Genomic DNA, 15,226 nt, shown 5'->3' with positions numbered 1-15,226 from the left:
ATCTTGTTATTGATTAGAGGGCATTTAAGATTGAGGAGGAAATCAGAGAGGGATTCTGTAAAGAGAGATGCTAGAATCACAAAAGATTTTGACAAAAACTTGATGCGTATTTATACTAACCTAAATAATAGGCTAAAATAAATCCGTATTTTATAATAAATCCGCAAGTGCACGGGTCTATGTAGTGTAGACCTAGCAAGTACGGGTCGATCCCACGAAGACAAGTTGAACCTATTTTTAATCCTAAACTAGTGAATAAGTAACTTTGAGATTCAGTTTTGATGATAAAATTAAATAACTATCGAAAATAATAAATGATTGAGAGAAAATCAATGAGAAAAAAAAAAACCTAGAGTTTGGAATCCACCATAAATATTCATAAAAATAATATCTAACCATTCATAATCCTCTATCTATTTTATAACTCAATATTTTATATACCACTTGCATTCAAATATCGAATAATATGTAGTTTCAAAAGCACATAATCATATAAAAGTTTAAACTCAATTTAGCGAAACAATGATGACTTAACTATTATCTATCAACTAATAAGCATAAATCATTAAAGATTCAAACCTAAATATGATATATCAAATCGGAAGAATAGATAATGAAAAATACATCAAAAGAAAAACTAAAAAGAGTTTAATATTTTCTTATAGCAAAACACAATCAAGAGAATCATTGAGACTAAACACAATTTTATTCATATTTGTGGCTTCATCTTTCACTCTAGGTGAAGAGTTTAGCACTCCATTACAACAATGAAAGTAGTTAAATCAAAGAGAAAGAATAAGATTTCACCCATATGATGTTTCGATGTTGATCTCCGTAAACTTCCAAAGTTGTACTTGCTGTCCTCTTCACTTTATCTCCAAGAAAGTAAAATTTACTTTCTTCTCTGTTTTCTTAGTTGCCTCTCTCTGTCCCCCCTTCTCTGGTTCGTCCCTTCTTTTTATATAGTATGTAGCCACAAATTAGGGTTGCTAATCCCGAATATCCCCCTCCTCTTTCCCAGGATGTGAAGTTATCTAATTGTTCACAAGATCCAACAGAATGGTGGGTTCCACTTTCAAATTAAAGAAAGAAAGATTACCTATTTAAGTGGCACGGTGACATCATCCACCACATTACCCATTAAGAATCACGTGGTGCTCCTTCCTGTTTTGAAATTTCATACACCACCCGATTATCACTTCAATCCCTAATTTTCAGTATTTTAGAAAATGCCCCTTGTCTCATACCCTCACTGCAAAATCATCCCTGGACTAACTTGAGTTGTACTAGACTATCCTCTTAGGTACCAAATACATATCAACTTCTCATAATTATTGGCTTCTTGACATTTTTGTGTTATTCCTGAAAAACTAATTAAATTCATTAGTTTCATCAAAATTAAAGACTAACGAATGAAAGTTGACGACAAATAAGTGAGTCCTGACGAACTCATCAAGCATCCCCAAACTTACATTTTGCTAGTCCTCGAGCAAAACAGAGAAATAAAACTATACATAACTCGTCACTTTCGCAGGTACTCGCGATTGCACTTAGCACGTGCAACAAGCCGTTAAACCTCTAGGTTACCCTAGAGGACGAGTTTTGTCTCTTGAGGGTTTGTAGTGAATGTACCCACAAAATTCAAATATCTCAAAAATGCATAAGGGTCTAAATATGATATGGACTAAAAATGTTTATCTGGTAGATTTTCGAAAGTTAATAGAAATCAAATCCAAGTCAATCAAACCATACAAACGTTAAAAATCTTTTCACTAGTAATTAAGACTCGAAGTGCACGTGACCAGCCAATATGAGTATCATTTCGGTTCTGAAAAGACAAGACCTCGATTACTTTCTCAATACATTTCGCCTCGACTGCTGCCTCACGGTCATACACTCAAAAATCAAAGTCACTCAAGAATGGTTCACTCTATGTGTTAGTATGAATATGAAGGAAAACTTAACACATGAAAAAGATGGACTATAATTTTTGTGGACGACTGATCTCAAAGAAGGAAACAACCACTAATACGAGATGGGGAAGCTAACCAACTCTTCTCATCTGATCTACTATCTAACAATGCTTCCTAGAGGTCGATGGACACTAATGAGGATCTGACTAGAACTCCTGAGAACTCGACGTCTTCAAATCTTCAAGAACTAATTGAAGGGGTAAACACTCAAACAAAACTACATAAACACTTCTTTTCTTTCATTTTCATTTTTTTTTTTTTTTTTTTTTCATTATTATTTTTTTTTATTATTATTTTTTTCTACTGACTCTGGTAATAAAACTCAAAATACATAACATACTTTCTTCACATTATTCTTCCTTGGGTAAAATTCTATTCACTTTGCTTCATGCCTTAATCTCAGGATTCTAACAAATGGATTTCTATCTTCCTCTAATTGACACTGTTTTCAAGTTTCTCAGGCTACAAGAGAAGGTTTGCATTCCTGATGACATCCCTAGTGGTTGTAAAATTTGAACTCAAGAGATCAACTGAGTTCTAATGAATCTTGCGAGGTTGAGTAGCTCTTCATTCTACTCAGAATTAGTTCAGAAGAGATCACTCAAAACAACAAGAAAGGCTCAGAATCTCACATGGGTTAAGTCTCCACTAATGATCGATTAAGTTCTCTTAAAAAAGTCTACTCTTCACCTATCTAACACTCACATGGCTAGTGCACAGACAACTTCAAGACTTGAAATTCATGGAAAAACCTTTAGCAAAAGCATAGTACAACCAACTAGACTCTATAACTATTAACAAGCAAAAACAACTAGACTCACGTTTCCAATCCAAAAATTAAAAATTTTGAACCCTTTTGAATTTTTGAAAATAAGGACTAAAATTCAATCCCTCATCCCCAAACTTAAACCGAACATTGTCCTCAATGTTCTGAAGACTATGCAAAATAACAGGAATAGGGAAAGATGTTACCAGATTTAGAAGTCCTATGCATGGGTTGCCTCCCAGAAAGCGCTAAGTTTAACGTCTTCAGCCAGACGAAACTGATGAGTCAACAAACCTTAAGAACAGCTCCATAAACCAATAGGCGAAACATCTGTGGATCTACCCAAGACACGAAGTGTTTAGTGAAGGATAGTCTCACATTTGTGTAAATATGTTGTAGTACCCGTGAGACTATCGTGATCAGGTAAGAATCCCCAAACTTAGACGACAATAAAGTCGTTAAGTTTGGCCATGGACTAGAAAGAGTATAGTCCTGGTAGAAAGGATCTAGGTAGGGAGGGGAAACCAAGTGAGGCATTGCACAAACTTCTAAACATGCTCTTGAGGGATACGACACAAGAGGATCTAGATGACTATCAAAGACACCCAGAGTTAAACAAGAGGTTTCTAAAACAGGTACACGGAGTTCTTCCAAAGGAATCACTCGGTTACCAGATTCAAGCTCTACCAAATTTGGTTCAGATAAACCCTCTATAATTTGTTGAATGATGATGTCATTAGTGTCCTTAAAGAACTCCAGGTCCTTGACTAAGTCAAGTGAGTCATCATTCTCATTTACTAGATTGAGCAGCCAAGATTCATCATCATCTTTTATGGTGGGTCCATAGCTCAGTGGTTGAGCATTTGACTCATATGATGGAAGTGGTGACTCTAAGGTTGGCAAAGTAATCGGCTCAGACACTAACAAGGAAGTAGACTCTGACATGTTCTCTATCTCATTAATACTACCTTCCTCATCTAAGCATAAAAGTGCCAATAGAGTTTCTAAAGGATCTCTCGACTGAGTTGTTGGTAATGCATCTTGAACTAATAATTCTACCAAGTTCAACCCACTGAACTCATCTATGTCATCAGGGTGAAGTCCCATATTAAAAATATTCATCTCCACCGTCATATTTCCAAATGACAATCTCAAAAGACCACTTCTACAGTATATGACAGCATCTGATGTAGCTAAAAATGGTCGACCCAAAATGACAGGGATTTGACTCTGGGTATCATGAATTGGTTCAGTATCTAAGATGATGAAATCTACAGGAAAGATAAACTCACCAACTTTTATCAAAACATCCTCTACTATGCCACGTGGTCGTCTGACAGACCGATCTGCCAACTGAAGGACTACAAAAGTGGGTTTTATTTCTCCCAAACCTAATTGTAAGTACACCGAGTAAGGAAGAAGGTTGACACTGGCACCTAGATCTAACAAAGCTCGTTCAATCTTATGGTTCCCTATAGTGCAAGGTAATGTAGGGCTTCCTGGATCTTTGTACTTAGGTGGGAGGTTTTGCTGGATAATAGAACTCACTTGTTGAGTCAAAAAGACCTTTTTATGCACATTCATCTTACGCTTTCTAGTACATAGGTCCTTAAGGAACTTAGCGTAAGCTGGGATCTGTTTAATTGCATCTAGTAATGGAATGTTAATGTTGACTTGTTTAAATATTTCCATTATCTCCTCATACTGAGACTTTTTCTTTGGCTCTACGAGACGTTGAGGATATGGAGCTCTAGGAATGTAAGGCTCAGATACTACAGGTGGTTCTTCAGACTCAGGAGCCTTCTCAAGCTCATCATTAAGGGCTTTATTTGATGAAGACAAAGGGATACACTCAGACTCATTTTCCTGGGGAACACTTATCTTATTATCCACGACTCTTCCACTCCTTAGAGTGGATATAGCATTGGCTTGGTCAGTTGGCCGTCTATCTTGTATGGCCTTAGGGTTTTGTTCAGGTTGACTCGGAAACTTACCATTTTCTCTTTGGTTTAGGGCCTCAGCAAGTTGGCCCACTTGAGTTTGTAAACTAGTCAAGGATTGGGTGGTAACTTGCATAAACTGTTGGGTAGTTTCCTTAAACTCTATATGGCTCTTAGCTAACATTTTTATAGTATCCTCTAATAACCCCTTACTTTCAGAAGAATTTTGGGTGCTCGTTTGGGTAGGAGGATTCCTAGGATGGCTAAAACCTGAAGGGTTGGTAAAATTATTGAACTGACCCTGAGGTTGACCTTGAGACCATGAAAAGTTTGGATGATTTCTCCAACCTGGATTGTATGAGTTAGAGAAAGGATCATACTTCTGATGATTATCATGCCTAGAATTTTGGTAGATAGCATGAGCTTGTGCTCTTTCATCTGAACCGAAGGATAAGGGACATTTGTTCCTTGTATGATTGGAATCTCCACAGACTGAACACGGATAAGAGATGGGTTCATTTCCGACACTCATGACCCGAGTGGGATCCTCCATGAAGGTTTTAGGCTGACACATTTCTAGGGCTTCTATCCTTCTAGTTATGGCGGCAAGTTTGTTTTTCGAATCATTTACTCTATAAATGCCACCTCTGTTCGGAGTAGGATTAGCCCTAGTAGGGGGTCCTCTAGAAGTTTCCCATTGCTGGGATTTCTCAGCCAAATCTTCTAAAAATGCCATGCAATCATCGACGGGTTTAGAAGTAAAACCGCCACCACAGAATGACTCTACCATGGATGTAGTGGGATAGTCTAGTCCGTCATAGAGAATCTGGACTAGTCTCATTTTCTCAAAACCATGGTGTGGACACTGCAATACAAGTTCTTTAAATCTCTCAAGATACTTGTAGAGAGACTCTCCTTCTTGTTGTACAAAACTGTTAAGACTTTGCCTTAAAGAGGTAGTTTTGGGGGATTGGATTCTCTCCTACATAAAGGAAGAAGAGACTGAGATTATCTTCTATGGGGGGCCAGAATAGAGCTCGGTTGGGAAAGCTTGATGTTGTTCTTCTTCTTCTCTGAGCTTCAAGACACAATCTAAAGAGATGGTGGAGTAGAAGAACAGAAAAATAAGGGCTCTTCATCATCACTTGATCACTTTTCAAGAGTTCTTCATCGCTTTCTTCTTCATCTTCTCGGCCAAAACAGAGTAGAGAGAGAGAGAAAGAAAGCAATCTACAGTGGGAACTTTAGAGAGTGATTTTCTGTAGAGAGATAAGGGAGACAGAGCTTATAATTAATTGATTTTTCTTCTTCCCTTTCTTTTTTGTGTTGTAGAGAGAGAGGGGGAGAATTGCATAAGACTTCTCCTCTCCTTGATGTTATAAGCTTTTAATAGGCAACTATTGTAGAAAGAAAGGGAAAGGGAATTTTCATATCATTCTTCTTACAAATATCACCTTCATCTCACTGACTTCATCAATCATCATCACCATCATTAACGAATCAGTCATTTGGTGATCTTCTTTACTTATGTCTTTGATTTTTTATGAGAATATCTTTTATAATTGCCATGATGATCATGAATAGATAAGTCTCTCTCTAGGGTTTTGATGAAATCTTAACAATTTTGATGATATATCCTTTTCATGTTTTACTATCTTCACATGCTTTGATCATAGTAATACAGAATTCTTAGTTTCGATGCAAGAATATTTCTTCAGTAGCTATACTTTTAATTTGATGCATCATACTTAGATTAGGTTCTTTGATGGTGCATGTTTATAGATTGATAGTTAATAGTTGCGACTTCGACTGAGTTTCGCACCCGGTCTTAAACACCTAATGAAGGGAGTCTACTATACTTGCCAAATTATCTTTGTTAACAAAATACAAGAACCGGATTTCGCAATTTCGTTTCTTGTGTCTCCCTGGTACTAGGGTAGTTTCCTTTAATAATGTAGTCATTGCTTTAGAAACTTTTACACCGACCTTTTGCCCCTTTGAATCATAAGAACTCTTCTTATATTCCTTCGTTTGTTGAATCTTAAGAACTGCTTCTTAGATTCAACGTTCCTCAATGTTCTTTTCAGTTATCTTCACAAACTGACTTATCCACGACATTATCCTATCTTTGTTCAATCTCTATTGAAACGATGAAGGATAATATCTTTTAGTCATTACTTGAAGAAGAGAAGATTCAGTTTCTTTTCTTATGTCAAGTTTCTTAGAGGTTCCGGACCTCTCCATTTACGACATCTAGTTGTCGAATGGTTGTGTATGCACCCATATTAATATCTATGGAAGAGAAAAACTTAATATATAGATGTTCATAAAAGACTTTTCGGATAATCACACCCTGTTTTTATCCTCTTCCGTGAGGTAGCAGTGAACATTAGGAACGGGATATTCTTGGACGTTTTCTTTGTTTCAAATTCGAGAGCGTTTCTCGGATTCTTTACCAATCAAGAAAATTACTTTCGTTTGATTCCTTCTGCAAGAATGAACGAAGGTTGAAAAACTGTTTTCTAATAGTCATATATATACTATACGTTAAAGGAAAAACAAAATCCTAAAACTTATCATCATAGCAAAAACAAAGTTTTTGCCACATTATTCAACAAAACCTTCCCCGGTTTGAACAATGCGATTCCAAGATCCCATTTCTTCGAGGTTAAGCGTACTAGGGCACTGCCCTTAACCCCGTCATCCTGGGTGAGTTACTCTGCGAAGGCTTGATGGGCCTAAAAGGTTACCGTAAAAGGTCTATACCCGCAAGTATATGGGCGTAAGTAGTAAAACCTGGTAAAACCGGGGTCGATCCGCAGAGACTAGTCAAACCCGTTCTTAAACTTAGAATTAGCTTGGTTTTCTTTGAAAATTGGTTTTGGTGATAAAAGAATAAAATACTAAAACAAGTTATAAAAATGAACTCAAATAGGGGAGAAATCTAAGTTTTCTGGATCTACCTCAAACTATGATAAACAAATTCTCCTTAACTAAATCATGATTTCTAACTTTATAACTCAACACTTGGTAAATTACTATTATCGAAATATCGGAAGATTTATCTTCTCAAAAGAACATATCCACTAACTAGATACCTAAACCTATTTCGATTAAAATATAATAATAATTCAACTATTGAGACTATCAATCATTAGGCATATATCATTATAGAGGATTTTGTCTACAACACACCAATCGAGAAAATCAAATTAAAAAAATAACCAATGAAGAACATGTTATTAGTCGAAGACATCAAATAAGGATTTTGTCTACAACGAAACACCAATCGAGAAAATCATGAAAAGAGGGCAGAAAAAGTATTTAATCAAGTATGGGGTTTCATGCATAGAGATTCTTGACTACAATAAAGAAATCAAACACAAGAGATGAAAAGAAACAAAGATCAGAAATACTTCGCCAAATCAGGCTCTATTCTTCCTTTCCGATTTCAACTCTTTGTTACAAGTCTATCTTTCTACAAAATTCTTTTTTCTCTCTCACAAAGAAAAGAAGAGATGAAGAATGTGATGAAATCTCTGTTTCTCACTTTCTCTAACTCCCTCTCTCGCTATTAATCTCTCTTTCTCTCACAAAAATAAAGAAACCAAAAGAAGAAGGATTGAAAACAAATTAATTACAGTACTCCTCTGTTTCAACTTTGAATTTCTGCTCATCTCTCTCTTTCTGTTATTTTAATTCCTCTCTGTCACTTAGAAGAAGAAGATAGATGATGGTCTCTTTCTCTCTGAATTTTTTCCTGTTCTTGTTGAGCTAAAGAGAGGACCCCCCAAAGATGAGATGCCCGTACCTCCCTATTCATCCTTTGTTTTATAGAAGTAATGAGAAGAAGATTAGAACCAGTTCTTCCTCTCTTCTCTCTAAATAGAGAAATAGAAATAAAATCTCTTTCTCTATCTACTGGCAAAGCCTCCATTCAAATCTCTTTACTTTCTAAAACCTCTATGATTTCCAATCTTCCAACCTAATATCTCTATCTAATCAGAGAATGAATCCATCTCCCATCAATCACTCTTTCTTGATAGAAATCAAAGAAAGATAAGATTTCATTAATCGAGGGAATTTCATAATAGTTCAATTACAAAGAATGAGCTTATATAAGCTTTCAAACATTCGGTTATAGAGAGAGAATAGACTAACAGATTCTGTTAATCCCAACAACCACTAACTACCAAAGTTTGTTATTCTTCTAAAGGCACCTCCATTACTTATACCTTTTCTCACTTACACCTTGTTTACACCTCCTTCTTCACTTATGTTGACACCTAGATTACACTCATACTTGTATTCATTGTCATGCCCCCTCAAGATGATGGGGCGATCAGAACCATTAGCTTGCCTCTAAGATTGAGAAACAGGTCCTTAGCAAGACCTTTAGTAAACAAATCAGCAGGCTGTTCTAATGATGGAATATACCTGATTTCAAGTCGACCAGAAGCCACCAAGTCCCTAACAAAATGATAATCTACTTCAATATGCTTTGTCCTAGCATGACAAATTGGATTTGCAGCAATATTCTTTGCTCCTAGATTATCACAGTATAAAACCATTGGAAGAGACACCTTTTGATGGAGCTCCACAAGAAGAAATGAGATCCAGAGTAATTCAGCAGAGGTGATGGAGAGAGCTTTGTATTCAGCTTCTGTGGAGGACTTTGCAACAGTTGGTTGCTTCTAAGAGCACCAGGACACTAATGATTGACCAAACACAATACAAAAACCACTTGTTGATCTCCTTGAAACAGGGCATCCAGCCCAATCAAAATCTGAGTAACCTCTTAGATTAGTAATGTCTCCTGGTGTGATAGTAATCCCACAGTCAATTGTCCCCTTCACATATCTTAAAATCTTCTTCATGAGCTGAATATGAGATGTTCTTGGTGCTTGCATAAACTGAGCTGCATAATTCACAGCATAAGCCAAGTCAGGTCTGGTCATGGTGAGATATTGAAGACCCCCAACTATACTTCTATAAAAGGTTGGATCAGAAATGAGTTCACCATCAGACTTGGACAATCTATTTCCACCAGGAACTGGAGTACAACTAGGCTTAGAGTCCAGCAACTCAGCTTTTTCGAGTAAGCTTAGAGCATATTTCTTTTGGGTGAGAAATAGAGCAGAAGAGTTAGCTCGAGATACTTCAATCCCCAAGAAGAAATAGAGAGGACCCAAGTCCTTCATAGCAAACTCTTTACTAAGAGTAAGCACAAGAGAATGCATAATAGCACTATTACTCCCAGTTTGAATGATATCATCAACATATAGGAGTAAGACCATAATAGCAGAATCTGTGAGTTAGACAAACATTGAATGGTCATGAGCACTTCTCTTAAAACCCAAAGTGAGAAGAAAAGAGCCAAACCTCTGAAACCAAGCTCTTGGAGCCTGTTTCAAACCATAAAGACTTTTATGAAGATGACACACATATGATGGATATTCCAAATCAACAAAACCTTGAGGCTGAGTCATAAAAACCTTCTCTTGGAGTACTCCATGCAAGAAAGCATTGGATACATCCAACTGTTGGATATTCCACCCATTTGAAATAGCTACATTAAGAACTGTTCTTATAGTAGCAGCTTTCACTACTGGACTAAATGTCTCAGAGTAGTCCAAACCATCTTTTTGGTGATAACCCTTTGCCACAAGTCTGGCTTTATACCTCTCCACAGAGCCATTAGACTTATATTTCACTTTAAAAACCCACTTACAACCTAAGAGATTCATAGATGGATCAGGTGGAACAAGTGACCAAGTTTCATTCTTTTTCAATGCTTGAAATTCTTCCTTCATAGCATTAACCCATTTAGGATTAGAAGAAGCTTCTTTGAAAGTTGAAGGTTCTTTATGTTTGAGTAACAAGGTCAGATAGGTCTGAGATAAAGGATGAGTAATGGTAAAATGAGAAACATAATCTGGAATGCATTTTGGTTTGGATATGCCATTCCTTAGTCGAGTTACCATTCTATGACTTGGTTCAGGATCATTAGTTTCATTTACTGATGTGCTAGCTTGAGGAGAGTGTTCAGGTATAGAAGAGTTATCAAGCATTGGAGTTATAGGTGTAATAGGTGTAATAGGTAGGTGCAATGTGATAGGTGAGGATTCAGAATGAGAATCAGATTGAACCATTTCAGTAAAGGGAAAAGTGGTTTCCTAAAAAATAACATTCCTAGATATATGAATTTTGTGAGTTTCAAAGTCAAAACACTTATAACCCTTATGAGAAGAGCTATATCCAATGAATACACACTTAGATGATTTAGGACTTAGCTTATCTTCTCTAATAGCACCTAAGTGAGGATAACATAAGCATCCAAATGTCTTTAACAGAGAGTAATCAGGTGTTTTGTGAAATAATACCTCATAAGGAGACTTGCTATGAAGAATTCTGGTTGGAAGCCTATTAATGGTGAATACAGCAGCTGAAAAAGCTTCAAACCATAAATTCTTTGGAGAGTGAGATTGAAAGAGGAGAGAATTCCCCATCTCAGTGATCTGTCTATTTCTCCTCCCAGCCCTTCCATTTTGCTGAGGAGTATAGGGACAGGAACTTCTAAATAAGATTCTACATTGATCCAAGTACTGTTTGAACTCCCCTTTGGACAACTCCAATGCACCATCACTTTGAAAATACTTTATAGAAGTATTGAATAAGTTCTCATGTGAGGTTTTGAATAATTTGAAGTACTTGAGACTATCAGACTTGTATTTCAGAGGATATATCCACAAAAACCTACTGAAGTCATCTAAAAATAATATGAAGTACTTATCTCCATTGAGAGTCACATGAGGAGAAGGACCCCAAATGTCACAATGTATCAAATACAAAGGAGATTCAGTATAGCTATCAGATATAGGAAATGGTAGCAATTTACTTTTAGCAATAGAACATGGATGGCATAAACTCTTTGATGGCTTATCTAGCACAGAGATCAGTTTATTTCTTGAGAGAAGATGAATAATAGCATCTGATGTGTGACCTAGTCTAGTATGCCAAATAGAGTATGGTGCAGCTAGAGACACAGCATAGCCTTGATGATTATGATCTTTTTGTATACCAAAAACAATAGGATATAAGTGATTCCTAACTGACCCCTCATTGAGAATGTCTTCAGACCATAAGTCTTTTATTTGATAACCCCAAGGTGTAAAAGTCATAGAGCATTGGTTGTCATATGTAAATTTTGAGATAGAAAGTAAGTTCCTTTTGAGTTTAGGAACATATAGCACATTGAACAAGTCAAAATTATAGGATGGAGTATGAAGTTGAGCATTACCTGTAGCAGCAATAGGAATTGAAAGACCATTTCCAATCATGACAGAATCAGATCCCTTATACTCTTGTTGATCAATAATGGTAGTAGGGTCATTTGTCATATGGCTGGTGGCTCCAGTATCAGCCAACCAGACTCTCTCAGTGACGGTATTATGAACTTCATTTGTTGTATTTTCATGTGAAGGGACTATGACTACCATATTTGCCTCTTCACAATTGAATTCATCTGAATTATAGTCAAAATTTGACTCATACAATTCTTCATCTGTTGGAGAGTAAGCTCCCATTTTCTCATTTTTACTTTCATCTATACCTTCATAAAGATGGATACCAGCAAAATTTCCTTTAATAGGTTTAAATTGCTGTGGAAACCTCTTTGGAGGTTGATTTTGATCATTTTTACTTTGTGGATTCTTTATAGAATCATCAGGAGCATATCTATACCTACATTTGGAAGCAAAATGTCCCCATCTTTTGCATATGCCACAAGGAACAGTACTAAAATCAAAATCAGAAGCTGATTCTCCTAGATTTTGATTAGAAGAAGAAGAAGGTCCTCTATAAGAATTAGAAGTTAACTTTCCTTGATCTACTTGATAAGAGTTCCTATAATTTTGATGTGATTGAGAAGACCTATTTGGATTAAAAGACTTGTAAACAGCTCTAGAAGGAATATTCTTTACAAAATAAGCAGAACTTTCATCCTCTTGAGTTTGAGTTTTCATCCATTGTTCATGATGGATTAGACGAGTTTTAAGTTCAGAGAAAGTTATAGGTGTTTCTCTATTATGAATAGTTATAACGAAAGATCGATAATCCTTTCCAAGACCTTTGAGAACAATTCGACTAAGTTCCTTATCAGATTATCGATCATTAACAGCAATTAAAGAGTCAGATAATACCTTGATCTTTCGAAGATACTCAGTTGTAGAAGAATCGCCTTTCTTAATAGATTGAATTTGCTCACGAAGTGAGGCAATCTTTGCCTCATATTCTTCAACATAATTTTGCTCAAGATAGCTCCAAATCTCTCTAGAAGTTTGAAGTCCAAGAACATCCGAAGAGATAGAGTGAGTGAATGTTGCTTTCATACAGGATTTGACAAAATTATCTGTTTTCCTCCATTGAAGATAAAGAGGATTAGGAATTTCATGATTATTCTCTATAATTGACTTGACTGGAGGAACAATTGAGCCATCAACGAAACCAAAAAGATCAGTACTGATTAGAATTGCTTCGAATTGATCCTTCCATATTAGAAAATTCGATCCATCAAGCTTCTCTGAGACAAAACTTGCTATGTTAGATATGGAAGTATTTGGTGAAGAAAGATTTGGTGATGAAACTGAATGTGATGATTGTGAAGCCATTAGAGATTAATGAGAATGAATTTCGATTTCTTAGTGAGAGAAAGTGATTCGAAGAAGAAGAAGAAGAAGTAGAGAAAAAAAAATCACAGGCTCTTATACCATGATAGAAATCAAAGAAAGATAAGATTTCATTAATCGAGTGAATTTCATAATAGTTCAATTACAAAGAATGAGCTTATATAAGTTTTCACACATTCGGTTATAGAGAGAGAATAGACTAACAGATTCTGTTAATCCCAACAACCACTAACTACCAAAGTTTGTTATTCTTCTAAAGGCACCTCCATTACTTATACCTTTTCTCACTTACACCTTGTTTACACCTCCTTCTTCACTTATGTTGACACCTAGATTACACTCATACTTGTATTCATTGTCATTTCTCTGTTTAGAGCGATAAGAGAAGAACCTTCCTGTTTTTATGATGTCTCTCTATAAAATCTATTTTCTATATCCCCAACTATCTCTGTTTCTCTTTCTTTCCCAACCAAAGAAGCTGAATAGAGAAAGAAAATAAACCCTAATAGGTTCCTTCAATCTCTTTGATTCTCTCTACTGTAAATATATCATTCAATCTTCAAACTTTTTTTCTCTCTCTAACTGTTTCTATAAGAACCCAATACTCCAATAAAAAATCTCCTTCCAAAAAAATATCAACTGCACCTCCCTGATTTCTTTCCTTCTTGTGTTAAGAAAAGAAGTCTCCTCTGAAAATATCCAGCTCTTTTTATCCATTTTGAAGAACAATTTATTTCTCTCTCCACTGTGTTTAGAGAAGAGAGATAGGAGCAAGAGAAATAAGAAAGAATCAGATATCTCAAATTAACGGGAGAATCACCCATTCTCGGGTAAAGGTTGGGTTGTCGGGCGGATGATAACATGCTTTGCGAGAGTATAACAAAGTTACATCGCAGATATCAGATGACGCCACGTGCCACCTAAATGAAATTTCCCGTTAGATTATGGCAGGCTACTGGGTTAACTTTCACCGCGTCGCACGAAATCAGCGCCTTGATTGAATCCCAAAAATGTCTCTTCTGACCAATGTACCGAGAATGTATCCCTCACCGTCAGGTTGTTCTCCACATGTCTTGCAATTTCTAAAGTTGACTTGATTTTAACCCAAACTTTGACTTGCTCTAATTTGTTCATTTAAACTCCGATTTGACATCCGTTTTCGCCGTCGGGTTCCTCTTCGACTCTACTTTCATCTGAGTATCATAATTAGCCGAAATCACTTTAGCACCTTTACCACCAAATGACCAAAATATCCTTAGACTATCTTTCTCTGGATTTTCCCGTTTTTATCTATTTCCGCGCTCAACTCCTTAGAAGACACCTGGATAAGATAAACAAATAATTCATCAAACCCTCTTATACATTTAGTAATCTTACACTACAAAAAAAACATCCAATAGGGACATACGTTTTTGCGTGTGTCCCTAATATATTCGTATTAGGGACAATTTTATGATATTTGTCCCAATAAAACTACAATAGGGACAAATTAATCTATTTTAGGGTCGATTTTTAGAGTAATTTGAGCGCCTAAAACTGGCGCAAAATTTCGGCCAAAAGAAAAGGCGCGGAACAAATAAGTCAATTTCCCTCTTTTATTTCACTTATGTCTTCCTTCTTTCCCCTCTCCCCCTATTTCCTCCCCACGATGACTTCTTCTCGTTCTAGGGCTTACTGTTCTTCCTCTTCTTCTTTCTCTCTCTCTTATGTGCTCGGTTATGTTGTCTACAATTTGTTCATCTACTTCTTCTAGGGTTTCGTTGGCGTTATCACCGTTCGGTTCGCATCTCCTGCCCCAACTGGTTTGTCGTTGTTGTTGTTCTTCTTCTTCTTCTTCTTTTTCTTCAAATTAATCAATTG

General features: G+C 36.3%; 1 protein-coding gene across 1 annotated transcript in view; it reads right to left on the bottom strand.

Annotated features, from left to right (window-relative positions):
• LOC147557697 (uncharacterized) overlaps positions 1–395 on the bottom strand; it is a 46,513-nt gene extending 46,118 nt beyond the window's left edge. The window contains exon 1 of the mRNA XM_086664282.1: positions 81–395. The gene's annotated coding sequence lies outside the window, so the exon portion shown is untranslated. The remainder of the gene's footprint in view (positions 1–80) is intronic.
• Between the last annotated feature and the right edge of the window lie 14,831 nt (positions 396–15,226).

The sequence above is a fragment of the Eschscholzia californica genome, unplaced genomic scaffold (assembly GCF_041429995.1).
Source record: "Eschscholzia californica isolate CP2 unplaced genomic scaffold, dmEscCali1.0.p SCAF_2, whole genome shotgun sequence".
Lineage (NCBI taxonomy): Eukaryota > Viridiplantae > Streptophyta > Magnoliopsida > Ranunculales > Papaveraceae > Eschscholzia > Eschscholzia californica.
Note: the sequence above shows the minus strand (reverse complement) of the source record. Positions and strands in the feature narration are given on the sequence as shown.